This window comes from Drosophila bipectinata, chromosome XL (assembly GCF_030179905.1).
Source record: "Drosophila bipectinata strain 14024-0381.07 chromosome XL, DbipHiC1v2, whole genome shotgun sequence".
In the NCBI taxonomy this organism is placed as follows: Eukaryota; Metazoa; Arthropoda; class Insecta; order Diptera; family Drosophilidae; genus Drosophila; species Drosophila bipectinata.
This window is the reverse complement of record NC_091734.1, coordinates 16,652,754-16,679,960: the sequence shown is the minus strand read 5'-3', so window position 1 is coordinate 16,679,960 and position 27,207 is coordinate 16,652,754. Positions and strand designations below refer to the sequence as shown.

The window sequence follows — 27,207 nt, the reverse complement described above, 5'->3', positions numbered from 1 at the left end:
TATAATTTATTTTTAATTTCGAAAAAAAGAGTCAAACTAGCCATGTACTTACCCTCATATAAGAAAGTAGGAGCAATGCGTCTGTAACTTTTTAACGAAGTACGGTATCGATCTGAAAAATTAAATATATATTCAAAGGCCTTTTAAAGCAACTAAATAAAAGTAGGCGTGGCATGATAAAAGGCGGAATTTAATTTAATTTTTTATTATAAAGTTTATTTGCTTTCCAACAGTTAGGTAGTTTTTGCATTTTGTTGACTTGGACTATAACGTCATCTTATTAGAATCTCAAGTCTTTCTTTGACTCCATTTGAGGAACTTTGGAACGACTTTATAAAGTCAATGACAGCATCTCGATTCTGTGGCATAACTCGTCGTGAGACATGTGTTAACAACTGCACACATCGTTCGGTGCCCTGTATGTGCGATGGACTTGCTGGATCTGGCAGTGGTATTTTAGCAGAATTGATGTATTCCAACAAGTGATCGTGTGGGATGATCCATTGTGGGATCTCGGGGCTCTCTGCCTATCCAAATGGCACCCACGTCATCCATTTTGGAATCATCATCCCCGCCGTACCAGGATACCGGCTCCGCCCAACACGCACCTCCTGCCACTTTTGGTTCAGTATCGCCGTTCGGAAATTGCTATGCTAGCTACTGCCAGCATTTTAGTGGGAAACCATTCTGACGCTATGCTCCCTTGCTCTGTTGAGCTCGGGGTCTCTGGTGAATTTCATTACAACCCGGTTAGCCAGTCAGCTTCAGCTATGCCACTCAAGGAGTTCTAAGCCTATATCTGGGCTTGATGACGCGGAGTTTTGCACAGACGGAAATTCAGTTGGTGTCTTTCTTCAGTCTCGGCATTCCGTTTAATCTGCCCATATCACGGCAATCATCGCTACCAAGATCTCCGAGATTCAACCCAACGATTATATTAATATTTCGGACTGGAATATCCCGGGAAACTTGGCGCTTGCTGATCATAGCTCAATGAGCCTCAGCGCATCGATTTATTGATTGGTGCTAGTCTCTTCTTTGATCTATTATCGGTGGGACAAGTTAAGTTACAACCTGGCCTTCCCATGTCACACAAAACTCGATTCGGATGGGTAGTTTTTTGCGACCGATCTCAAGAAGCTACCCCGACAGGCTTTTGCCACTTGGCTTCTGCCAACTCGAGGAAGGCGCTGGATGAGCAACGATTATGAAAGGTCCGAGCACTAGGGAGAAAACTAAGTCGTCGATTGCAGCTAAGCACCCACTATGCTCCATCCATCAGATCCCCTTACCAGACCATTGGGGGGGAAAAATAAGGCCCCTGTAGGGTCAGGAAGCAGCCGCTGAATTAGTTTATTTATTATTCTCAAATATGAACATATCACCTTAGTTGGTCGCGAGTCGCCTCTTTCTCGGCCGCTCGACTTCAACAGGACAATCTTAAAAAAAGCTATAGCATTAAAAACTCTCAATGACCAAACAGCCCCAATCATAGATCTTATTGTTGAAAATTCCAGAGTTCATAGTGTTTGGAAACCAGAGACTGGAACTTCGAAGCGCGCTGCGGCTAATATTCATTTGCTGCCCATTAGGGATTTTGTTGAAAGTCAGCTTTCAACAGGGGGAGTATGTTGGGACCAGCAGAAATAAACATGAGCAGCTGCAATAAAGATGCAGTGAATCATAAACATTTGTTATCATGAATTATTATAATCTGTTCTCTTGTATTATTTTTTATCCATTATCGTATGCTCTATCACGTACTCTCTCATCTGCGCTCTTGGACTTGACCGGGAGCTTTTCGGCAGATTAACCAATGCATTTATTGTGGGAGCCGTTAAAGCTCTCACTTTTGTTCTTGTTGAATGCAAAGGTTTGTTGTCTGTTGTACATGTTTTGAGCTGAGCCAATGTATGGATGGTTGTAAATTTAACCCTAAATAAAGTGAACGTAAAGGTAACGGTTTTTGAAGTAGAAGGCTGCAGATGTATATATGGAATTGGAAGAGTTGCATGCTCGTGAATAGCTTGCTGTTTTAGTGAGGAATCGGGGCTCCCTCCACAGCACTATGGGAAAAAACTTTTCGATTTTTTTGGCATAAACTCTAGTTTTAAAGATAAAAACTTGAAATTTGTTATATATACTATTAAGATTAATGTGTAATTTCGGATTTTGTTGCTTTTTGAATCGGACCATTGCCTTCATCCAAGACTTCCTCTTGCATGATTAGTATTCTGTTGAAGCCGCTTTTAAAACAAAATGCCTGTTATTTTCATTAGATTTTCTTGCCGAAATGGTGGCATCGTGGAGTAAAAGAGAACTTGAATTGTTATTTTCTTCTGCAAGTTCAGATGCTAATTTTCTTTTGAGCGTTACGCCAGCATCCTCATAATTCATTTTTGGGCGACTTCGTTTATTCGATGACATATTTTGAGCACAAAAGCTTAAACTCATATTGGCGGCTAGCCACAAAGAGTGTTTTTTCTTAAATTGGTCCATTATACGGTAGCATTTTGCCAAATATTTTTTAATATAACCAATGAAACATTTAATTTTGGTTAATATTTGCTGATTTAAAGATCCTCATCAAATTGCTCGCTGTAAAGTTGTATTTGTATGTATCTTCTTAGAGCATCTTCCGAGCGCCTGTTTTTCTCCCAAACTTCGAGAAGTGCAGCGTATGCAAGCTCATAAGTTGCTGGACATAAGTCATTTTTTTGAAAAAACGTGCAAAAAATGGCAAAAATTATTAGTTTTGCGATATTAAGGATACATTTGGTAATAACTTTGCGTTTTTACCTTTTGCAACGTTGTGCCATTTATAAGTTATACACCCCGCGGAACACAAACAAACTTGTTAGTTTTAAGCTAAAAAGATACACATATAAAACAGTTCTCAGTTGGACAACAAGTCATAATAATCAAAACATCAATCTAAGATACATTTATAAATACCTTTGCTACGATTTGCCATAATCAGAAATAATAAATCAATTTGTTGCTCCACAAAATAAACAGTGAAAGTTTGCAAAGATTTTTCACTTATTTAAGCACACAACAAAGTCAATCGAACAGCTGACTTTGTTCGTTTATTAAAACTATAGTTTTGTAAGTAAAAAATCTTAGATAACGGCTCTTGGCTAATTAGGGTATGTAAATTCAAAAAATATATTTTATTTTAAAAAATAAATTGTAAAATAATTTGATTTTATGCCAAAAAAATTGACTTTTTTCCCATAGTGCACTGCCTTAAATGCGCAAAAGTTAAAATTATCTAAAGCTATTATTATTATTAAAACAAAAGCTATTATATTCTACTGTACATTGTTTATTTTATAAAAAAAAAGTAAAGTCACATTAAAAGCATCACAGTAAAAGAACTGGGAAACAACTACATGTAGTAGTTACATGTAAATCCATCTGTTAGGAAGAGCCCCAAATAAAGGGTCTTACTCCAATGAGTTCCTTTTGGAAAACTGATTTTGTTTGGTAAAGTTCTCTTATAAGTAAGATACATTAAAATCTTAAATCTATTTAAAACTACTTATCAACGCACTGACATGCTATGCGACCCTTCCTCAAGTGCGATAAGCGCACCACTTGTGTATGTGTGTATGTAGGCGGCAGGGGATCGGTTTTAGACCATGCTGTTTGTCTCTTATTTCATGGGTCCGATCCCTTGAAACTCTATCTTAAGAATTTGTATATAAAATAGTGTTCAATGCTTGAACACATCACATTAAAGTACGATGGGACTATAAAGTCCAAATTGAAAACCAAAATAAAAAACTATTACAACTGTCAATCATTTGGTCACGGTTCAAATAATTGTTCAGTTAAAACTTTTTGTGCCCACTGTACCGCACCTCACCCTCACCTTTGTCAGAACTCAAGCAACAATAAATGTGCCAGGATAACGTATATTTAAAACTTTCCTTTAGGGACAACCATTAAATGTTGTCACATAAACTTCACTTATGGATAATTTTACATATTAATATGGTAGAAATAAATTAGAGTAGTAAGTGTCCTTTTTAGTCTTCTAAAAGTGAGTAAGTAGTAAGGGGGTGTGTCCTTTTTAGGCTGCTCGATGTTGTCCAGCAGGGAGCTGGCCAACAGGTTCGGGTGATTATGAAGCCTGTAACGTAACGTGCGCTGCTTCTTTGGATCTCGTCCTTGACCCAAGGAAAATTAAGAACCTCGTGGATGGTGCGATTGTCATGATAGACGTGGGCCTTATATGGCCTTATAAATGAGAAGTTTAGTGGAAGTTCTCAGCTTCGATCTCCTACCCATGAGCCAGTAGAAGGATCGAAGTCTTTGATCAGCCTGTTTCCTCTTCTTAATCAGATGGGATCCCAGGTACTTGTGATTGTCTTCCTGTGGGATTGGAAAACCGTTGAGGTTAACTGCAGGGTAGTTGCCTTTGCAGAGAGAAAATGTGGTGGCAGTGGACTTCTCATTATTGACGGCAATGTTCCATCGCTTTTGCCAGTCGCTGAGCAAGTCAAGCTGCAATTGCATCGTTTCGGCTGCCCCCATGGCGCTATCGGCGGTGGTAAGGAAGGCGGTGTCGTCTGCATAGGTTGCTGCGAGCAGGTCAGGCCTCTGAAGAACAGGGAGGTCGGCCGTGTAAGCATTGTACATCAACGGGCCAAGAACGCTGCCTTGGGGTACACCAGCGTGAGCTTCTCTTATACCGGAGATGGCCTCGCCACATTTAGCCGCAAATTTTCGGTCTTCCAAGAACGACTTTAGGAACTTGAAGTATGGTCGGGGTAGGCCAGTCTTTAATTTATATAGAAGACCGAGATGCCAGACTCTGGGGTACCGTGTCGCCGCCTGAAGCCAAACTGGTGGTCAGGGATCAGTCCAGCCTCGTCAAATACTGGCAGTGCTCTGCTTAAAAACACTCGTTCCAGTATTTTGGAGAGCATTGGTAAAAAACTTATTGGTCGGTAGGACGAAAGGTTTGCTTCGGTTTTCACGGGCTTAGGTATCATAGTTACCTAGGCACGTTTCCATGTGGACGGAAAGTACCCTATCTCCAAGCATCTATTTTAGATCCTCGTAATTAGCTGAATGCTTGGAGGTGGTAACATTTTTAATGCAATTGCATTGATACCATCATCGCCCGGGGCCTTGTTGTTGCTCATGATGGTTATGAGCTCAGCTGTTTCCTCCTCAGTCACTGGCTCGGCTAGCAGTCGGGCAGTTTCAGCAGCATCCTCCGGTGAGCAGCGATCGAAAGGCGTAAAGACACCTTCGAGGTGTTCGGCGAAAGCGTTGGGCCTGTCCATCTCCGATCTGCACCAGCTGCCGTTGGTTCTTTGTACAGGTGGGATCCTTTTCAGCGTCTGTCTGATAGATTTGGTGACTCGTCATAAGTTATGTTGAGGGTCGCCTGGCTCAAGTTGTTCGACGAACCCGTCAAAGGCCTGCTTTCTTAGTCTTGCCAGCGTTTCTGTCAGACATTTGGTCGCTCTATAAAACATAAGAACTTTATTAAGTTCTAAGGTTAATAAGGCGATGCAGGGGCCAGTCACTACGGTATCACAAGGAGCCGCAGTGGCTCAAGTGGAGAGGGGGGTACTTGAGCACACAAGGAGCCCCACAAGTGGATGGGGGTACTTGAGCCGCTGGGGCTCCTTGTGATACCGTACAGGCAAGAGGTTCTACAAGGAGACTTCCCCCCTCCTATCTACTAATGTTCCCAAGAGTGTGCTATCTTTCCTGCGGCGGCTCGCGGTCCTATCCAGCTTTACGGATGAATGCAACGAGTTACGTGGAACGATATCCGTGAGGTCTGTTAGGTCCGTGAGTGCTGCTGCACCCAAGAATTTGAGCCGGCTGCGCCCCAGCGAAGGGCAATAACAGAGAAGGTGTGCGACTGTCTCTTCCTCTTCATCCCCACAGCTCCAGCAGTAATCATAGTGTGGCACCGCTAATCTAGCCGCGTGTGCTAGATTCGCGAGCCACGCTGGAAGAAAAAGGAGCGCAACTGATGTCCATCGTTGAAGCGTGGGGTATGGAAATCGGTGTTACCATTTCCTTCCTTCCTGCTGAAGGGGTCCCTAGCGCGTACCCCGTGTGTGAGAATCGCAGGAGCGAGTCTCCCATACGTACGCAGCTGCCGGTACCTTGGCATCACGGTCAGCGAACGCATGTTTTTCACTGCGCATATCGCATCGCTGCGTCAGCGAATGGCCGGAGTCGTGGGAGCATTGGCACGTGTGCTGCGAGTCGACTGGGAATTCAGTCCTCGTGCCAGGCAGACCTTATATGCCGGACTAATGCTGCCCTGTGCACTATTTGGTGCCTCGGTGTGGTATGTCTTTACGACGCGGCAAGTTGTGGCCAGGGGGCTACTTCTTTCCTGCTAGAGGCTAATCCTTATGGGATGCCTTCCGGTATGCCGGACATCAACCCTGGCACTGCAGGTGCTTGGTGGAGCCCCGCCTCTTGACCTGGTTGCTATGAAAATAGGAATAAAGTACAAGTTGAAGCGTGGATACCCGTTGAAGGGGAACGACTGGCTCTACGGGGAAGACCTTTCAAGTCTGAGCTGGACGCAAAAAGTCGCGGGCATCGAAGGATGCCTACTGTCGGACTGGCAGAGTAGGTGGGATGATGCTGGCTCGCCCGGTCGGGTGACCAACAAATTCATCCCGGACGTTTCGTCCGTATATAATCCAGATTTTGGATGCGCGCTGGCTTTTTGTTAACAGGGCATGGGTCGTTCAATACATTTCTGCATAGACAAGCTCTTAGTGATACTGCCGCATGCTCATGTAGCGATCCTAATGAGGACTGGGAGCACATTTTATGTGTCTGCCCCCTCTATGCAGACTTGCGTCACCTCGATGGACTCGGTCTGCAGTACTTTGGCTGAACCTGGACGTTTGGAAAGATTCTGGACAGCGACGACAGGATGCGGAAACTGAAGCAGGTTGCCGAGGAGGCGTTCCGAAGGAGGAGGGGTCTTTAGACCCATTTTTTCGTGCCGTGTGGCTAGCGGCGAAGAATTCTACCACAGTTCGCCATAGCTTGTCGTAGGAGGCGACTAACATGGCAGGGCCCCCCATCCGAGCTTGTCGGAGCTAAAGGGATGGGTCACCGAGCCCACAAACTTCGGTGCCACGGGTTGGATAGTGTGTCCAAGACACTACCATTGAGGTAGGCCCCCTTGTGGGAGTATCGTGGTGGCTGTGTTTGATACCCATATCGCGGGTAGAGTCCTCGGACTCGACGTGGAGTTGCGTTATACAACTCGGGTGCTGTGACCCATAGATCAGCAGAGGTGATAGATACACTTCGTCTCTTATCCAGAGCGAGTATGCTGCCCGGCAAGCACATACTTGAAAGGTACCAGGCTGGTCGCTATGTACATAGCTATAGCATCTAGTCTGGGGCGCTGGCAGGCGTACCATCCGTGCCCATGCACTATATACCTGTTTTTCCTAGAGCGGATAGGACAGATCACGCGTGAGTTTTGGAGTTTCCTCCATTTCCTCAGTGCTACGCGGTCATAGTGATCCCTGCATTTTAGCCTACGTGTAGCTAAAGGAATGCCTTGCTAGTACCGGCCCTTGCTAGTTCGTCAGTGGCGCAGTTTCCCTCGTGGTCACTATGGCCGGGCACCCATATCAGGTTGATGTCATGCTGTTCTGCCATCTCGTTAATAGATCTGCGACAGTCATTCACTGTCCTGGAATTGGATGAAAATCCGTCAAGGACTTTGAGTGCCGCTTGACTGTCTGAGAAGATACAGATTTTAGCTTGATTGCCAGTAAGTGCTGGAGTTCTAAGTGCTTCCCCGATAGATACTACTTCTGCTTGGAACACCAGTTGGTTTAGAGGTTGACCCTGGGGTACCCTCCGTAGGGAGCTTCTCCATCCCAGCAACTCCTTGGCTTTTGAGGACCTTGGAGTTTGACGGGTCACTGACTCCATTTCCGGACTTTTTTAGGGAGTTCCGTTCTCTGCTTTGGTTTTTGTTATGTAAAATAGTGTCTGTTCAAGCATTGAAAACAACTGTAGATATAAATCAAATACGAATCAAACAGCATGGTCTAAAACCGATCCCCTGCCGCCTACATACACACATACACAAGTGGTGCGCTTATCGCACTTGAGAAAGGGTCGCATAGCAGGTCAGCGTGCAGTGCGTTGACAAGTAGTTTTAAATAGATTTAAGATTCTCATGTATCTTACTTATAAGAGAACTTTACCAAATAAAATCAGTTTCCGAAAGCAACTTATTGGAGTAAGACCCTTTATTTGGGGCTCCTCTTAACATTTGGTCCTTCGAAGCACCCTGACGTTTTCCCCCTGTGGTAAGAGACTCAGGTTTTAAACTAGCACCTATAAGTGGCTGTAGAAAAAAAAAAAATCTGCCCAGGGTAGTTAAAAAAATAAGGCTGCGATCTGGGTAAAAAAGAGCCCTGGTTAAAAATCGTAGTCCTCTGTTGTTTCCCCCCAAGAGGTAAGGGACACAGAGAATAAAATGATATAAATGCCAATGAGCATAAAATAAACAAAAAATAATAAAAATGAGAAAAAAAACGGCTCAAGGAGTATTCTCAACCTTATTTTGGGGCTCCTATTAAAATTGGCACCTAAATAGTGGCTAGATGTGCATTGACACACTCAGTCCAAGGTAGCTAAGATGGCTGCGAACTAGGCATAAAAGAGCTCAGTTTAAAATCGTAGTCCTCTGTTGTTTCCCCCCAAGTGGTAAGGGACACAGAGATTGAGAATTGCCATAGAGCAATAAGTGCGTTTTTTGTTTAGCGCAGGACTGTCCGAGGCCTTACATCGGAATATTTATGAAAAATCTTTGGGCTGGAATTCAACCATTGGATCTCCAAAGCGATACGGCGCAAGTTAAAAACACAACTTGTTGTGGGAAATCAAAAATAAGATTTCAATTAAAAAAAATAAGTTTTTCCGGAACAACACCGGAAATTCACAAATATTGAAAATAATATACGGCGTGTTCGAGGCCAAATATCGAGCAAAAATAAAAAGTCGGGTTCCTGAAAACAACGACAGCCAAAGTCTTTGGCATTTTACGCACAAGTTAACAACCATGAAAATGCAAACATACCTTATAAAAATTGTTCAAATTTTATAACACAAATAAGTTTTTATATATCTTTAAATGGAGAGAAGTCAAGAGCTCTATACTAGCTGGGGTACCTTAGGGATCTGTGTTAGGACCAGTGCTATTAAATATATACACGCATGACATTCCCCAGAGGACTAATTTTAGGCTTCCTTTATTTGCTGATGATGCCGCTATTTACACTTCGCATTATACAATAAAATGAAAAGCATCGTACAAAATTATCTTTATAAATTAGAACAAGAAAGGAAAGCTAACTTCGGGAGGAGCCGAAGTTCATATACCCTTGCAGTTTAAACCGGATATATATCGCAAACATCGGATATAGTTGGCCGATCCTTATGGGAATGTGAATATATAATCCAATTTATTACAATACAAAATCTAAAAAAAGTCTCAAGCTATCTTCCAAAATCTTCAATAGTCTCAAGCTATCTTCTATCTTCAAAAATACCAAAGTTGGTATTTCTACCAAAAACCATTTCCGATCGTTCAGTTATATGGCAGCTATAAGATATAGTCGGCCGATCGTAATGAAATTTGGTAGGTCGGATTAACTGACCAAGAATATAATCTGTACCAAGTTCCAGCTTTCTTTCTTTCTTTCAAAAACACGAAAGTTGGGTCATTTCCGATCGTTCAGTTATATGACAGCTATAGGATATAGTCGGCCGATCCTTACGAAATTTGGCATGTCGTATTATTTTGCCAAAAATAGCGCTCGTGTAAAATTTCTCTAACTTTAAAAACACCGAAGTTATACCATTTCCGATCAATCAGTTATATGGCAGCTATAGGATATAGTCGGCCGATCCCGGCCGTTCCGACTTTTGTACTACGTGAAAAGCACACCGTGTGTGTTTCAAGTCGATAGCTTCAAAACTGAGAGACTAGTTCGTGTTGAAACAGACAGACGGACAGACGGACATGCTCATATCAACTCAAGAGGTGATCCTGATCAAGAATATATATACTTTATAGGGTCGGAGACCCCCTCTGCAAGGGTATAAAAACATGTAAGAAAAACACAGAGCAGCGGCACGACATGTCGCACTCTAAAAATAAAAAAATTAATGAAAGAAACTAAAAAGGATCCATTAATTACAAACATTACAATGTGTTATTCTTTATGCACTATCCTATGCTTTGTGTCTCGGCAGATTAGTCAATGCTTTTATTGTGCGGGCCGTTAAAGCTCTCGTTTTCGATCTTGTTGAATGCATATGTTTGTTGTCTCTTGTTCTTGTTCGAGCTACGGTCTGATGCGAATTTAACCCTTAAGTACATTTTTTATTTTGAATTGCCGGTTTTTTTATTATCAAATTCGGGGCTGTCAAAAACGCTGTCGGCTGTACGCCGAGATCACTCCGAATCTGTACAAAATAACTTTCTTATTTTGGCTCTTAGAGACCTAATTGTGATGCCAATCTTCTTCCTACTATAGTAGACTTTTATTAAGTAACTTTCCCTCACAAAAAAACTTAACACAACCTTATTAATGGTTATGTATGTAGATAGCCAAACTTCTATTCTTATGCCTTATTTGAGCAACACTCTTCCTCGTCATCTTTTACACTTTTCTTTAATCTCGGATATGTTTCCATACGTCATGCAGCCAGCGTCTCTCGTGCCAGGAGTCTGTATGCATCGAGAGCCGCGCAAAAAAAAGAAAAACGAAAAAAATATCCGATAATGGGAACCGCGCAAAAATGATATCACTCGGTCCAGAATTGTAACGCGTCCCCTATCCTGTTGAACGTGAAAGACACCTTTCCCACACCTTTCAAGCCACATTCGCGTAGTCCACCTGAACCAGGACTAGCTTTCTTATTTGTGGCTCTATGCTATGTCATTTCTTAACTTAACTATATCACGTAGCTTAGACGCCAGGGCTCACATATGTTTTCGGTACGTTCCACCATAATTATTAGTTCGACGTGATTACCCGACTTATGAGCCACAGAAGTAGGTTAGATTTAGGCTGCGATGTGGGAGACCAGTAACTGAGCTATTACAGCTTAAAACACACTACAGAGGTCAAAGAGTCTGAAGGACTCATTCAGACAAAGGCCGTCCAACTTCGAGCCGTCCGTGTTGAAGCGTGTGTTCTTTTTTTATACTCGAAAACGGAAGATGCAAAAAAAGTCAAAAATATCTCATTTTGTGCATTAAACATTGTGCTATCATCCCTCATACTTAGTTTTGATCGTTTTCGATTTCGCATTCTGCTACGAGCGCCGAAACAAAAAATTTAAAGGTGTCGTATAATTTTGGGCAGGAGTGTATAAAGGAAACTAGCTGGTGCCGAGATTCGTGCAGTTGGATGAGATTGAAACCTGATCGTTAGCGACGGGTATACAATAGTCCGTACCTCCATAGGTATGGAATGGTATAAATCCAACTTGGTATGACCATAATTAGGTATGGAATAGTATAAGTCCAACTTGGTACCACCATAATTAGTCCTTTTTCATAGGCCCGTCTCTCGACCCCAATTGCCGATATTGTGGCTATCTTGACCCCCATTATTTTTACAGGAATAGCTATCAGTAGTATGAAGGTGACCTGTAATTCAAACCCCGTCAGAGTTTTCCTAAACCATTCCCTACATGAGTAGTTTGTTGAGGCAGACCACCAGACAACTGCCCTGTAAAACCGGTGTAATAACCGCCGTGTAAATCCATTTTACTATTGTATCAGTAGTACGAAGTCTACCTGTAATGCAGACCTCCGCCAAACTTTGAGTTTTCCTAAACTTATTTTTAAATAAGGAGTTTGTTAGGGCAGACCACGAGGAGTGAGCTCCCGCTGAAATGACTACCAGGCTAATGCAACTTCTGCCACTATCCCAGGGGGGACGGGATCATTACGCGACTCTAAAACAGGAGCACAATCCATAAGTATCGCGCACAAGTCAGGAGAGAAAAAAGCAGAATTCTCTGTTAAGCACAGGTTTCTGAATCGGTAGGGACCGTTTAGAGCGATCGATCGAGTAAAGATCGAGTGCAGGGATCTGGACGAGATCACCTCAAAGGAGGAGGTTTTGGGAGCCATTGAAGGCGTTTGCCCAGACGCAAACAGCCGTAAATAGACTGCCTGCAGGGTGCGCTTGGAAAGCACTGAAAAAGGCTGGCTAAAAGTAGGCTGGGTGCGGTGCAGACTCAGGGAAAGAATAAGCGTCACTAGGTGCTTCAGATGACTCGAGTATGGGCACATGGCTAAACAATGCCAGAGCGCCATCGACCGCTCACGAATGTGCCGGAGATGTGGCAAGGACGGCCATATGGCTAAACTGCCTGCAGGGTGCGCTTGGAAAGCACTGAAAAGGGCTGGCTAAAAGTAGGCTGGGTGCGGTGCAGACTCAGGGAAAGAATAAGCGTCACTAGGTGCTTCAGATGACTCGAGTATGGGCACATGGCTAAACAATGCCAGAGCGCCATCGACCGCTCACGAATGTGCCGGAGATGTGGCAAGGACGGCCATATGGCTAAAGACTGCGCGGAGGAACCAAAGTATGAAGCGGGAAAAATCGGGCAGGTACCAACTTACCCAGTTTCTTTCAGGCCACGGATCTTTCCACGGTCATATGGCTAAAGACTGCGCGGAGGAACCAAAGTATGAAGCGGGAAAAATCGGGCAGGTACCAACTTACCCAGTTTCTTTCAGGCCACCAGGATCACTACCAGCGCCGAAGCAGCTTGTAAAATTTGTGTTCAGCTTAAAGGAGCAATGGGACTGGGTAAGCCAGTTGATAGCTTATACACAAGACGACTTAAGGATGTAGTCTCATGTGCCGGCCTACTTTTTAGAGGTTATTTCAAAAAATTTTTTTTGTAATAAAAAATAATGCGATCGTTTCAATTTTCAAATATGTTTTTATAAGCATCATAAACTATTTGAAAATATTTCGTTTAATTTATTCTTGTGTAGTTTAATACACTTTATAGCATGCCAAAGTATGCATATAAAAAAAAAGATAGGTCCCTGGCGCAGGTGATTTCGACTGCTAGAGTCATCCGAAACAAAAAATTAGAATAGATTATTGTTTTGTAAGCTAATGGCTCTGTCCCGTACTAGAATGAAATATTTTCATCAATAAACAACAAAATGGCGAACTCACAAAACAAAAAATTAAAAAAAATTAAAAAAATTTATCTTAAATTAATGATAAAAAAAAAACTAATCATTAAAAATAAATGATTCTAGTACGGGACAGAGGTGTTACTTTTTAGAACAACATATCCAAATTTCAGCTAGATCGGTACCATAGAATTTTGTGAATCACCTGCGCCGCACACAAAAATGTCGTTTCGAGAAAAACGCGTTTAAAGTTTAGACGCTACCGAGAAACTCATACTTTTCGGTGTAGGCGCGCTCTCGATTATGGGCTCTATCTCTGTCATTATTTGATATTTTTATTTGAAACTTTAACAGTACATTCATAATAAACAATACTACCAAAATATAAAAAAAAAAAATTGATTTTTTCAACCTCACACATGAGACTACATCCTTAAGAAGACTTGAAAATTAACGTCGCTTAAGGGAGAATGCCTAGATTAGGCAACCCTTCCCCGCGAAGTATTACTTTGCAGTGGTTCCACAGAGTCTGTGGTGTGTGAGGTGGTGTCTTTAGTACGTAGGCGCCGACTAGACAAGCCGATGAATGGTGGATGATGTTGGTACGGGCCAATAGTATCTAGGATAGATTTTCACCCCAATGGCGCATTCAAAAAAAAGGGCAGGCCACCAGACTACTACCTGTTATCCCGGATAGGTCTAATTACCGCCATTTATTTTTTGAGACATGCCCCGTTTCATCCCAATGGTCTTACGATACATATAGAGCACGATTGTTTGCTCTATCCATAGTATTTAGCTTCCAGTCCAGTTTCCTGTCTAATGTAATTCCTAGGTACTGGGCGTTACCACTAAGGGTAAGAGTTTCCCACGATAGCTTTGGAAGCCTTAAACTTGGAGGTTGGTACTTCCTGGTGAAAAGGACAAGTTCAGTTTTGGATGGGTTTACTCCCATCCCGTTCGTATCTGCACATGTGAAGAGTCGCATAGTCTGTTGAAATTTTCCAGGAAATTGCAACATCATCTACATAAGCAACAACTTTGCATTCACCACCCTTAAAGCACTCTGGGAAATGTGCATTTGTGAGAGCCTCTTGGGTTTCCTTGCTGGACGTGGTTCAACTACCATCTGAATTTTTAATGTACCCTACATTAGGTGCAGTGTTAGCGAGGACCTTCTTCAGGCGGCAGGCCTTCCAGGTGGCCTGAATGCTTGTGCAGAACCTGGTCCAGGCATTTCTCTTTTCTCGTGGCCCATGTACGCCGAGCATACCCGAGCATCTGACGCTCCCAACCCAAAAGTTCTGTCTCCAAGGATCCAGGGTTCCTTGATTAGGGCTACATCAGCTCCACTTTCGACGAAGTGAAGTAGAAGGGCAGCTAATGGCGCGGTGGGTGGTGGTCATTTATATGAAAGATTGTCAGAGACATCCTTGGAATTCTTCACCTCAGTAACCTCCGCTTTCGTCTCGAAGCTCAGCAGAGAGTCCTCCTCCATCTAGACGCCTCTAAGAGCCCTTGCCAAGTTGCTCTCTTCCTATGTGTATCCTTCCAGGATGCCTTCTCCTCATCCGACATTCCTTCAGGATGTCCTTCTTTGGTCGATTCCTCCAAGTCGGGCTCTTGAACCGTCCAGCTCAATGCCTCCAGTCTTTGGTTCCGGCAACCGAGAGTCCTCCGTGAAAAGTGTCGGGTTGTGTCGGTTGCGCGATGACCCCCCTGTTGTACCCGTTTTCCATGTTCACTCACACTTCCAGCTTTTTCAAAAACAAAATTCTTTGGGCGCAGTGCTACGTGCTTAATACAACTGCTTATCATTCTCAGGTCTTTTTCTGACGTTACTCATCCCATTTTTAAGATCACGCCACTCTACCTTTGGCGGGCCCACCTTCCTTCTCTTGGACCCTCCAAGGAGGGGGGCCGATGGTTGCCAGAACCGCTACTCTTCATGATGTCCTTTATTCTCCGCTGTTGCTAGGCGAGATTTTAGAGGCCCTGCAAAGACCGCTACTCTTCACGATGTCCTTCATTCGCTGCTCCTCTATTGTTGTTGGGCGCTCCTTAGTGTACCTCTAGAACCGGTACTCTTCACGGCGTCTATTGCTTTCTCCTTCTTTCGATGTACCTTACGATTTACTCACCTTTCCCTCCCCTCCGTGGCACTCGCTCTTATACTTTTTTCGGCCAAAGCAACCGTTTTCTTCTTTTCCACTCGGAACCGACTGACTCACCTGTCTTTGCGGATGGGGAGATTTAATCTCTTTCTGTAATTTCAATATCTCTATCGAATTCAGTCTGTCTTTAGTCCGCAGTACTTCTTCGCTAGTCCGCAGTACTCCCAGGATTGCGATAAATCCGGCTAATGTGCTTCCCTTTCCTAGCTCTTCAGGGATGTATCCTTTTGTATCTCTGAAATATCTAGGATGCTTCATTAAAGTTGGCCAATTACTCAAATCGTTCTGCAAAAACTCCGGACCCGTTGTCCACGTTTATTGCTGGGGTTTGCCGGTGACCTGTTTCGCTCTGTCTGCTAAGTTCTGCTTCGAAGGCATCACCGCCATTGGTTCAGAACTTTATCTATTATTTCAGCGACTCTATACAGTACGAACTTCCTTACGCGGAGTCTTTAAAGGTTACGCTATTACCAAAGTTTCGTGCCAATGGCGCCAATCTTCCAGCAACGTCTTGGATAGCTCCTGGTCCTATTTAATGTTAAGCCACTGTCGAGTCAGGCAGCAGCCGCGCAATTAGTTTATAATTTGTTTATTATTTATTTGTATGTAAAACTCGCTTGACTGCCACGGGCCTTTCTTTAGAGAGTTTTAGTTTCGCAATGTCTAGGTCGGGCCACTCTCTCCATTATCGAGAGCTTTAGCTTCGCAATGACTAGTCGGGCAGCACTCTCTGTACATAACATTAAGTCCTGCATACACCATAAGCTGGTCTATCTTGTTGATCATCTAGCTTCATCTGCAAGCGGAATAAACATTTTATAGCGTTTCAAAATTATATACATTCGGACTTTTTTATTTACCGTCATTGAAAAATCTCAATGACCAAACAGCCGCCATATACACTGAAAAAGTAGTTTTAGCGCAACCAATCCTCTACCACAACTATGTAGATATCTTACTGGGTGTTATTCAGGTAAAAATTGTCCGTTATTTCATCGCAAATCGTGATCTAGTTGATCCGGAGGCTAGTAAGAATTAAATGGGTTCAGGCTATTTGGTTCCTGAAAGTTTTTTCTTTTTATGCAAGAAAGACACTTCTCTGGACGACTGCTACCACGCCAAGTGAGGCAGCCTTTATATTTTCGGGGCTTACCTTGGCTCGTTCTCTTTAATATTTTTATTGCTAGCTTATTTTCGACTGAGTCTAGCTTACCTGATATTAAAGCCTGAAGAATGGATCTTTTGAAAACAGGTTGAATATTTGGTTCTGAGTGGTGCGTTGTACGGTGTATATCTAAAACGGCTAGTTAGGTTGGTTTGAAGCAGAGTATGGGTAATAAAACCAAAGATTATTTTCTTAAGATATTTCTGTGTAAATAAATCTTATCTTTTTATAAGAAGAGAAACAATTGCGCATCTGCTGTGCGACTCCTCAGCACTGGGGTGCAGCCGGCTTCGTTTTTTTTTGTGCAGTATAATTTACCGACCTAACAGATCCCATTGAGATCCTGCCGCGACGAACGGTAGCCTTCATCCGAAAAGCCGTATGGGACCAGGAACCGCCTCAAGAAAGACTTTACTTACCCAAAATTATGTGGAAAGTGGGATTTCTTAGATCCTTTGCGGTAGTAAAAAGAGCCCTAATAGCCTGATGGAGTCCCCTAATGAGTACATCAAACGTAAATTGGGCGATTTAAATTCATTTTATTTTAAAAATCTGGTACATTTTCAAAAAATTAAATGGATATTTATATTTTCTTTAATTAAAGAGTGGTCATTTTGGTAAATGGTAAATGTAGTGGTAAATTTAGATTATTATACCTATTGAAATACGAACACATTTTTTTAAAATATAAATTTTTGTAATTTTGACAAATGCTTAAAGGATTATATACAGTTGTACCGCGAAAAAAAATGGAACTTCATCGATTTTTTTTTGACACCATAAAAAATATTTATGAAAAATGTTTTACCGACGTTGTTTAGTCATGTTTCTGGGTACTTATTTAAATTTTTTCATAAAAAATATTACATAATAAAAATGTTATAGCCGAATTCCCGGATCGTCTTTTTTCGATGGTGTCTTGCGGTGGACATGATATCGCGAAAACGGTTCATCTGAAATCCAAACTTCAAAAAAATTTAGTTAGTATATTGTATTGTCTAGTCCGTGAACAAGGGATTTTTTAAAATTTTGATAAAAAAAAATAGCGATTTTAACAAAAAATGTACTTTTTCAAGGTGTTCACGGAATGTTCACGGACTATCTAATATCATAATAAATAAGTGGTCAAAATTTGGTGTTGATCGGATTAGTAGTTTTTTAGTAATCGTGTCCACCGCAAAGGTAATTTCGAAAAATTAAGATTCTGAGATAATCGCGTTTAAAGGTTTCAGTTTGTTCAAGTTTGATGTGCAGGTTGTGCGCTATAAATAGCTACAACTTCGGTTATACTGCTCCGATCGTTATGAATTTTTGTGAGAGTATTTTCAACATTATATACTTAAAGAATATGCAATAAAAAAAATTTGATATTTTCATCTATCACAACTGTATATAACCCCTTAAATATAAAAGCCAAAATTTCGCCCAAAATTGCCGAGGTTACAATAAATTCATTTTTCGCCCAATTTTTTTTTAACATTTTAGGATAGCCGAAATTAATTAATTTTAATGAAATTAATTTTGAAGCATAAATGCATTTCATCGATTTTACGAAAAACACCGCCAAGTAACATCGATTTATCGATCTTTAATAAATTAATACATCATTACATTAAGTATTTCTATCATTATTTTATGAGAATTATACAAAATTTAAAATATTTCATACCCTTTTTTTTTTAAATTTTTTTTACTAGGAAATATACTATTGAAGGCCATTTTAATGAAGGCTTATTTATTTTCTGGTTTTTAACACAGAAGACGGTTTAAACCATGTTGTCCGTTAATCTTAAGTCGTTTAATTGTTTTCTGTCAAAGCATTAAAAATTTATAATTACGCGGGACTATTGATTATACATATGTACATATGAGTATTGGCATTGATGAGGTCATCAAATTTGCACAACACTGTGAAGAAAAATCTCTGCTTGCTAGAACATACATATGTATGTATGTTCATCTTAATATACATACATATGCATGTATTCATTCCAAGTTTTGAAGTTGTTAAGAAAGTAACGAATACAACTGGTCAAATTTACGTTTAAATAGACATACATACATATATACATATAACGGTTTACAAATGGACACATCTACAAAAATCTTCCCGTTTTCAATTTGTAATTACTTTTATTTTCAAATTTTCTTGTCTTATAGGATGGTATAAAAAAGAGCACGAAAAAGTCAAATTTACATTCTCGTTTTTCATATTATGGTACTATATTAATGTGTTCATATTAATGTGTGGTAAGAGCTAGGTAACCAATAGGTTAGTGAGAGGGAGCTTCACGGCGTCATTAGTCACACATTTTAATATGTACACTTTATATATATATATATATATATATATATTTTATATACATACATAAGGATTATATACAGTGTATATATTTATACATAAATATATACATAAATTTAAAAAAAAAAAAATGTATATATATATATGTATGTATGTATGATCGGATCGTGGTCATAGTCTCGCTTACGCAAACTACCCAACCAGATTCACCAATCAAGAAAACAGAGGCAAAAACAGAGACTAGTCTTATTCACCACACCAGTGCCAACAACTACTAATGTCATTCTTCGGATTGATTTCTGATTCAGTCGATGAGTTTCTCTCGCTTCCGCGCGTTGATTTTCTCTGTTTCCGCGGTTTCACCTCGATTTCATCGTCGGCTGCGTTCTTCCAACTTTTAAAATCATCGGTGCGCTTCGTGAGTGCTTTTGTGTATGTGACTAAGAATATTTAAGTGATGTTTTTTTGCACTTTTTTCTGCTGTGTCTTTGCGTCTTGTGTATCTACATATGTACATATATAGTATATTATGTATACTCCCCATTTATTTCCCTTAAATATTAAGCTAATGTGATCGTTTACTTATTGCTTGTCCAAACTGTAGGCAGGGCCATCACCAGTTTGTTTTTCTTAACGTTTTTTTGGCAATTTTTAATGATCGCGGAAATATGATGTGTGTGTATATATTTATAAACATATATACATACATAAGTATTTAAAATATAGTCAAGCATATGGGTAGACATACCATAGCTAGGAAGGATCGATCTCTTGAGAACTGTTGAAAAAAAAATCAATATAACAATGCGCGTTTTAAATTCAATCAATTGTAATAGTGAATAAGAATGAAGCCTAAAATCTTACATACATATGTAAAAGTAGTATGCACATACATATATACATAAGTGAAACTTGAATACACATTTGGATGTCGATAATTATTTATACACTTACTCACATATAATTTCATTGAATTTTCAACACTGGTTAAATAAAATACATTATTTCACTTGTTTCAAAGACAAAAAATTATCGGACTTTAATTATAAATTGCGTTTCCCTGAAAACAGTTTATATTTAAATAATTATTGCTGATTAGTATCAATATTATATTTGATGCTTTGGATATCTTTATCGATTTTTAGTTTATCAAACAGCATTGAAATACTCAGTTTAACACAAAAGTGGAAAAGTTTGAAATATGTGCATACATACATACATAATATTTGTATGTATTTATGTATATTCATAGGTATATTGTCAACTCGTCAATACAAATTAAGAACCAACTAAACTAGTCTACTATTAGATACATATGTATGTATGTATATGTATGCATAAACGACGCCTTACATTAGCACTACCTGTGCTTGAATTTTAGCGAACTTTTTATTGTGAGTTCGTTATTAATTATGCGACGCAAAGTGAATATATTTATGTAAATAAATGTCTCCGAGCTTTTATATTTGTTTTTATTGTTGAAATAGCTTAATTTAAGTATTATCTATGTATCAATTATCATGTATGTGTATATGGAAGCATTACAAGTTAAATTTATAGGTTTTCATTCTACTGTTCAGTTGTCAAAAAATTTAACTTAATTTTAGGACGCAATTGTAATAACGAGTCAAATTTTTTTGTTTGTTTTAAGTGTATTTGATACACAAGTATACACATTTATGTATAAGGGTACATCACTTTTTTAATAATGCCCGCTGCATCAATTTGCAAAATCTATACATACATATTGGTATGTATGTATGTACATGCATTCATACGTATATACGATACGTTACCAGATTACTTTGGGGGACACATGTACAGTATGGATTTTGTATTTTAAACCAATCTTTTTGCTTGGTGCACCTTAATTGTACATATTTGTGTATATTAATTCCTAAATCAAATTTTGTTACTTAAAAAAAAAACAAGCTTGGAATTAGCAATGCATTTTTCTATATATGTACATACATATGTGCTTTGTTCATACATACATATACACATACATACATACATATGTATTCATTCGGGAGGAAGCATTTATTTTTCGTAAAAGCATTCAACCAAGATTTCTTTAAAAAAAAATGTTACTCATATGGGTCTAAAATGGGTACATATGTATGTACATACATATGTAACTAGCCCTCGCTAAAAAGGAAAAAATTAATAATTGTGGGTTTTTAATATATATTTTTATTTATTTAAAAAAGTAAGTGAAAAATATAAATAAGTACGTTTCTTATATTTGTTCTATATTTAATTTAAAGCATCAATATCACATATTTATTTTAAGTTTCAAAATTTGGCCGCAAACTGTTAATTTTAAAGTAAAATCTGGTATAATTTATGAAAAATATGTTTTAAAAAAATCTTGCATAAAAAAATGTAACACAATGTTGGGAAAAGTTTCTACTTTATTTTAAAATACTAAAAATAATTAAACTTTAAATAGATGTGTCTAAAGTTTAAGACCAATTTAGATATATGTATCTTAAAATTTTGGACCAATACGTTGATAATTTTTTAAAATTCGTATTAGTAACGAATAGTAGAAAGTAGAGTCTACTAGCCTATTAGTCTAAAAGTGTATACCGCTTGCCGTTTAAGATTAAAAAATTGATATAAAATGCTTTGATTGCGGTTGTGGCCGATATTTCATCTCGTCAAGAAGTTTTTATACCCTCGCAGAGGGTATTATAATTTTGGTCAAAAGGGTGCAACACAGTGAAGTATACATCATCGACCCTATAAAGTATATATTCTTGATCAGGAATATCTCCTAAGTCCATATGTCCGTTTGTCCGTCGGTTTCTACGCAAACTAGTCTTGTTGTTTTAAAGCAGCGCACTATCGGGAATTCGGCCATAATTTCGGTATAACTCACTCACTTTATCAAACTATTTATATTGTTTTTTTTTTTTGTGCAAACATGTTAAAAACATATGGCATTGTAAAATTAAATACCAAAGATTTGAAATAAGTTGAAAAAAAAATTGTTTTTTTTTTTATTGTTTAGGTGTACGTTTGTGTTTGTCTTATTCTGAGAGTTTCAGAGTAGAAAAATGTCTCCTACATTTGCCTCTGTTAGCGCCCGTGGACACGACCACTTTTTTACAACAGCTTCTTAGGACGTCAATCAATACAATGGAGGAACAAGAAAGGACGGCTATAGTCGAGTTTTCCGACTATATTATACCCGGTTCTCATCTCTTCCACCTACATTTAACTAACCTTTAAAGTTTAAACATTAAAAAACCAAGTTTTCAAAAAAGTTTTTCAGAAAACCTTCCAGTATTTGCGCTTCAGAAATTCACGAAACAAACTAAAACTGCGTGGGCTTTGTAGTCTCCATGACAAATGAAGACTCTCCATATCTGTATCTCTCTCTCCATAGCTCTATGTCTAATAGTCTCTGAGATCCACGCGTTCATACGGACATGGCTATATTGACTCGAGTGTTGATGCTGATCAAGAATATATAAATTTTATGGGGTCGGAGATGGTTCCTTCTCTATGTTACGTACATTCACATTACTACAATATACCCTTGTACTTTACGATTACCAGATATAAAAACTACATTTTTTACAAACTACGTTTTTGTACAAATTGAATCTAACAATTAAATTTTTTGTTTTTCATTAAAAAATAATACATCTCGATAAAAGAATATATGTACATGGCTCTTCACTGGTTCTATCGCTAGTGCTTTTTTCTGAGCGTTGGAAAATATGGAATAGTGGGAATGGTCACGTGTCATCTTTATGAAGCAGCCACTATATCAGCTGTCAATTTTTTTTAGCACTATGTTATATCCTGTTCGCGCCCAGCTTCGCATGAGTAAAATTGTGAAGTTTAAGAAATTAAGCTAAACATTAGTATAATTTGACCAATTTACTTTAGCAGAGGGTATTATAATTTTGGTCAAAAGTGTGCAACGCAGTGAAGGAGACATCTCCGACCCTATAAAGTATATACATTCTTGATCAGGATCACCTCCTGAGTTGCTATAAGGATGTCCGTCTGCAAGTTTCTACGCAAACTAGTCTGTCAGTTTTAAAGATATCGATTTCAAATTTTTCATACACCCTTTTTTCCTTTGCACGCAGTGGGATAAGTGCATGAAAGCTATTTTTGGCAAAATAATACGACCCACCAAATGTCATAAGGATCGGCCGACTATATTCTACAGCTGCCATATAACTGAAAAATCGGAAATGACGCAACTTTTGTGTTTTTGAAGATAGAAAGTTGGGACTTGTAAAGATTCTATTTTTCGTCAGTTGATTCGACCTAACAAATTTCAACGATCGGCCGACTTTATAACTGAACGGTTTTGGTTTTTGGTATTTGGTAAAAATACCAACTTTGGTTTTTTTTTCAAGATAGATGTTTGGGACGTTTTTTTTTTAATTTTGTATATTAATAAATTGTTTATATTATGATATTCTCTTAATGATCGGCCGACTATGTCCGATGTTTGCGATACATGTTCGGTTTTAACTGCAAGTGTATATCAACTTCGGCTCCGCCCGACGTTAGCTTTCCTTTTCCGATCCCGGTCGTTCCGACTTATATACTGCGTGCAAAGGAAAGAAGGGTGTGTGCAAAGTTTCAAGTCGATAGCTTTAAAACTGAGAGACAAGTTTTGTGAAGAAACAGACAGACGGACAGACGGACATGCTCATATCAACTCAGGAGGTGATCCTGATCAAGAATATATATACTTTATAGGGTCGGAGATGTCTCCTTCACTGCGTTGCACACTTTTGACCAAAATTATAATACCCTCTGCAAGGGTATAAAAATATTACCTCGTGCGCCGATGAAAAAATTTTAAGATAAAATAGGACCTAATGTGGGACTTGTTTATCTAACATAACCAAGAATATCGAAATGCTGAGGAAATATAATTAATAAATCATTTGAATTTTTAAAATTTTTGTTCCCTTAACCTCATTTACGAGATTCTATATGAGAAACTTAAATTTTAGCCGAAAATTATTTTCACCGTTAGAATAAGCAAAATTTTGGGTGAGAAAGTTCTGCATGTTTTTCAAAAAGCTTTTCCATATCAATTAAAAACGAGAGCTGTTGCGGAAAAACAAACTATTTCTTAGCTGCATTTGGAAATTTACGAAATGCTTGTAAATTTAATTGTATACACTAGGACTGGGTGGAGTTGCGCATCATCTAAACAAAAAGCCTTTGTCACAACCATGAACATATTTCACCAGCTGGGGGTAGGAATCGAACTTCCTTGACAGAGGTACACATTCCCACATTATTTCTATCCTGAGCCCGAACAGCTGCAAGTACGGTTTAGTCATCTAATTTGAAATTGCTCCAAGTGGATTTTGTAAAAATTTTCAAATGTTATAGCATTAATTGGTGCACAGTTTTTCATTCCCTTTCACAACACTTGCTTCTAATATTAGAAAGGGTATTCTTAACTTACATTTATTAATCGTAGTAAAAACCCTTACTAAAACCAGTCCAACCCCCAGATCTACGCTTCCGAAAGTAGTGCTATATTCACAAGATAAGCGTTGCCACTCTTGCCGATTCTGTGTTAATAGTCTCAATAGCTCTCCTGTTAAAGTTGAAATGGTATTTCTTATCCATGGTCTTTCCACAAATATACGATTTTTTACATGTATGGAAAAAGAATGTTTGTCCTGCAGTATTTATTCTGCGCCCACGCAGTCTCTCTTGCAATTTTTGTCTCATTTAAAATTTAGATGGCGTCTCGTTCTCTCAGTTGGGCTGTATACGTGCCACTGAATCCACTCATAATATTTACAAATACCTAAAACCATCCCTATACAACACGTCAAGGTAGCTGAGGAATACGTAGTAAAAGAAAAAGGAACAAGAACGAGTTGCCAACAAATTTCGAGTAACATAAAATAGAATTTCAGTTCGGTCCGCGTGTTTCTTACAATCAGACGTTTTTTCAAATATTTTTTTTGTGACTTCGTGAGTTACCGTGGCTTTACAGCTGTAAAAAATACGTGTATTCGTTTCGCTACACAGCCTTAGTGGTTAAAAATGAAAAAATTAAATATTTGGTGCAAATATCATTTTCAAAGCTCATTAATATTTTAAAACACATCAACAATAAAAACTAAATACGAAACTTAATTTACTTTTTTTTTACTAGTAGTTTGTCTGGAAGTATTAAAAAAACAGCTATAAAGTGGCGCCGTTCTCTAACCATTTGGATTCCCTTGTGGAATTTAAGGCACTTTCTGGTAAGTTAGCTGGCACATGTAGGATTTGAAAAACATTTTGTTTGCATTTATGTTTTGGTAAAGTAGATAACTTTATGGGATGATAGCCAAACGTTGTTTGCGACTATTTAATTTATAAATATTTCAATATTTATAAATAGATAAATATAGTATTAAGATTACTATAATTAAAAAAATGTAATGCCCTGCAGCTTGTGTTTTTACATACATACAGTGTTTTTATACATACATATGTATAAAAAATATCATATATAATATTTGTTTATTCATTTTATATATGCATTTCCATAAACTTTTTATTTTTACGCAAATTTGTTTACTATTAATAGTAAGAAATCTGACCGGCTTAGGTAAAAGGTAAATATGGCACGACAGTGTTATTTATCATTAACAAAATAACTGAATTATACATTTTACGATAGTTTTTTTTTATATAAAGGGTGTTTTGTTTTTAGAGGTATAGAACTTTAAATGCAACAACTTTAATAACACAACGATGGATTATTCTTTTGACATAAATTTGTTTTTTATTCGAAAGAAAATCTTGTGGCATTAAATTTTAAATATGATTTCTGGCATATGACCGCCACGGCTAGCTCGGATGTAGTCTAATCTGGACGTCCAATTTCTGATGACTTCCAAAATTTGTGCCCTATATCGTACAGGAAGTACAGCTCCTGGAAATCATGGCTGTTAAATTCAGGAATGAACAAGTTAGTAATCATAGCTCTATACCGATCTTCATTGACTGTAACGTTCTGGATCGATGGCGGTTGGACTCATTCGGGTCTTCCTCAATGCTGGGTTTACCAGTAGCAATAGCTTCTACTGTACGTACCGTACGGCGTCTCTGGGGATGCATATTATCAATAAGAGTAAACGTGGTGCGAAAACGTTCCATGGCTAATAGAATTAGCTGCTCTGATGGATGATTTTGCCGACGATAAAATGGTCGTGGTGCGCGATAGGTATTCCGCACAGAACCATTATTTTCGAAATAAAATTGCACTATTTGCAAGTGTTGCTATTCATGAATTGCCAAACCAAACTGAGAATAAATCACTTGACAGCTGTTAAATCGGTCGCCATCTTGAACAGTAATACCAATTTAAAGTTCTACACCTCTAAAAATAACTAACATTTTTTGGTTTGGTATACGGATAAGTTGCTAAAGAGTTAGCTAAAAAGCCAACCGACAATCAGCACTGCTTGATTGAAGTTCGACTTCAATAGAGTGGATACAACTAAGAATATAAAATATAGAAGATTTACATTGGAAAAAGAAACAAAATTGCGTGGTTAAAAAAGATATTAGACTATACTATGGTTCAAAAGTTTGGTTTTGTATCTTATAGGAAAAATACTGACTTTCTTGGAAACATTAAACTTATCCTTGATTTTTATTTGAAAAATTCAAATATAAAAATTATTCTTGATTTTATTTAAACATATTAAAAATAAAAATTATTTTGTGATTTTAATTTAAAAAATCAAAAATTAAAATCAAATCGAAATATCTCTTAAGATAATCTTTGCCTCTATGTTTACAGACAAATACAGACAAATTGGCGTATAATATGAATGTAAAATTGCATGCTGTTTTCATTTATAAGTTCTTCTCGAGGAAATAAAATATCATATTTAACGTATTTATGCCCAAATGGCAGACAATTGTATCTTGGTACAGCCAGTTAGAGTGTATAGTATGCTTTTTTCTCTCATTAATTAGATTACAACGATGGGTCGCAACGTAATTTGTAAAATTAAATAATAAAACAATAAAGGAAAGCTATTTTTATAAAAGGATTTTGTATGAATGCTATTTTTGGTAAATTAATACGACGGACCAAATTTCAAACCGATCGGCCAACTATATCTTTTAAACGATATCTGATCGGTCGAAAATGGTATTTGGACCAACTTCGGTATTTTTGAAGATAGAAGCTTGGAACTTTTTTTTTGGATTTTTTATTGTAAAAACTTGGTTATATATTGATATTCTCTTAAGAATCGGTCAACTATATCCGGTGTTTGCGATATATATCCGGTTTTAACTGCAAAGGTATATCAACTTCGGCTCCGCCCGAATTGGCTTGCCTTTCTTG

At 38.6% G+C, this 27,207-nt stretch overlaps 1 protein-coding gene and 1 long non-coding RNA gene across 11 annotated transcripts in view; one reads left to right on the top strand and one right to left on the bottom strand.

The window, feature by feature from the left end:
* The first annotated feature begins 19,108 nt into the window (after positions 1-19,108).
* Positions 19,109-27,207, top strand: part of sd (TEA domain transcription factor 1 homolog scalloped) — a 32,942-nt gene continuing 24,843 nt past the window's right edge. For 2 of the 10 annotated variants that reach the window (XM_043211162.2, XM_043211161.2), the window contains exon 1: positions 19,109-19,266. The gene's annotated coding sequence lies outside the window, so the exon portion shown is untranslated. Of the gene's footprint in view, positions 19,281-25,011; positions 25,103-27,207 lie in introns of all 10 variants that reach the window. The other 8 variants (XM_070276495.1, XM_070276459.1, XM_070276441.1 and 5 more) reach the window with 7 other exon arrangements.
* Positions 25,012-26,347, bottom strand: LOC138925697 (uncharacterized). Its single transcript, XR_011441899.1, has 2 exons — positions 25,838-26,347; positions 25,012-25,779 (listed from the first exon to the last, which is right to left on the bottom strand). It is a non-coding gene; the product is annotated as an uncharacterized lncRNA (long non-coding RNA).